We start from the raw sequence: 1,763 nt of genomic DNA on the forward strand, positions 1-1,763 counted from the left end.
TTTTTTTGATATACCGAAGAATGAACAAGAAGACCGAGGCATCCAAAATTTTTTTTTTTTTTTTTCTCCGATATACCAAAGCAAGAACAAGAAGACCGAAGTCTCAAATTTTTTTTTTTTTTTTTTTTTTTTTGATATACCGAAGAATGAACAAGAAGACCGAGGCATCCAAAAAAATTTTTTTTTTTTTTCTCCGATATACCAAAGCAAGAACAAGAAGACCGAGGCATCAAAATTTTTTTTTTTTTTTTTTTTTTTTTTTTTTTTTTTCGATAAATCCAACCGAGAACAAGAAGACCGAGGCATCCAAAATTTTTTTTTTTTTTTTTTCTTTCCCATATACCAGAGAAAGAACATGAAGACCGAGGCAACCAACAAAAAATAATTTTTTTTTTCTCTTTCCCGGAATTTTTTTTTTTTTTTTTCGAAATAGCCGAGAAAGAATATGAAGACCGAGGCATCCAACAAAAAAATTTTTTTTTTTTTTTTTCCTAATCTACCCAAGCAAAACAAATAGAAGACCGAGGCATCCAAAAAAATTTTTTTTTTTTTTTTTTTTTTCGAAAAATTTTTTTTCACAAAAACTTTTTTTTTTTTTTTTCCCCAAAAAATTTTTTTTTTCGTTCCAAGCTAACCAAGACATCTACTATTCACTAGTAGAGCAATCGAGACTGCAAAGCAAGCAATGGCCTTACTTGCAGCTCTTGGTGCTGAGAACTCCCCCCCCCCTATAGTAGTCTTAAGTAAAACCACAGCTCTGACAGGAGTAGATATTGCATGCGAGCGAGGAGTCGTAATGGGCAAAATTGACTCGGGGGACCTCCAAATCGAATTCCGTTTCGAGCAAAACACTTCTTAGGCTTCAAGGAAGCTCCCATAAAATTTCCAAACCCAAACTCCAAACTTCATTTTTTAGCCTACAATGCCCACGTGCACGCCGGTGTGCACGCAGGGGTGCTTGAGCATGCGGGAGAGGAGCCATAATGGGCAACATTGACTCGGGGGACCTCCAAATCGAAATCCGTCTCGAGCAAAACACTTCTTAAGCTTCTAGGAAGCTCCCATAAAACTTCCAAACCCAAACTCCAAACTTTATTTTTTAGCATACAATGCCCACGTGCACGCCGGGGTGCTTGAGCGTGCGGGCGAGGAGCCATAATGGGCAACATTGACTCGGGGGACCTCCAAATCGAAATCCGTCTCGAGCAAAACACTTCTTAAGCTTCAAGGAAGCTCCCATAAAACTTCCAAACCCAAACTCCAAACTTTATTTTTTAGCATACAATGCCCACGTGCACGCAGGGGTGCTTGAGCATGCGGGAGAGGAGCCATAATGGGCAACATTGACTCGGGGGACCTCCAAATCGAAATCCGTCTCGAGCAAAACACTTCTTAAGCTTCTAGGAAGCTCCCATAAAATTTTCAAACCCAAACTCCAAACTTCATTTTTTAGCATACGATGCCCACGTGCACGCCGGGGTGCACGAGCGTGCGGGCGAGGAGTCGTAATGGGCAAAATTAACTCGGGGGACCTCCAAATCGAAATCCGTCTCGAGCAAAGCATTTCTTAGGCTTCTAGGAAGTTCCCGTAAAATTTTCAAACCCAAACTCCAAACTTCATTTTTTAGCACACAATGCCCACGTGCACGCGGGGGTGCTTAAGCGTGCGGGCGAGGAGTCATAATGGGCAAAATTAACTCGGGGGACCTCCAAATCGAAATCCGTCTCGAGCAAAGCACTTCTTAGGCTTCTAGGAAGCTCCC

This window comes from Cornus florida, unplaced genomic scaffold (genome assembly GCF_030987335.1).
Source record: "Cornus florida cultivar Cherokee Brave unplaced genomic scaffold, ASM3098733v1 CherokeeBrave_3.0.0_Hap2_scaffold_114, whole genome shotgun sequence".
Taxonomy (NCBI): domain Eukaryota; kingdom Viridiplantae; phylum Streptophyta; class Magnoliopsida; order Cornales; family Cornaceae; genus Cornus; species Cornus florida.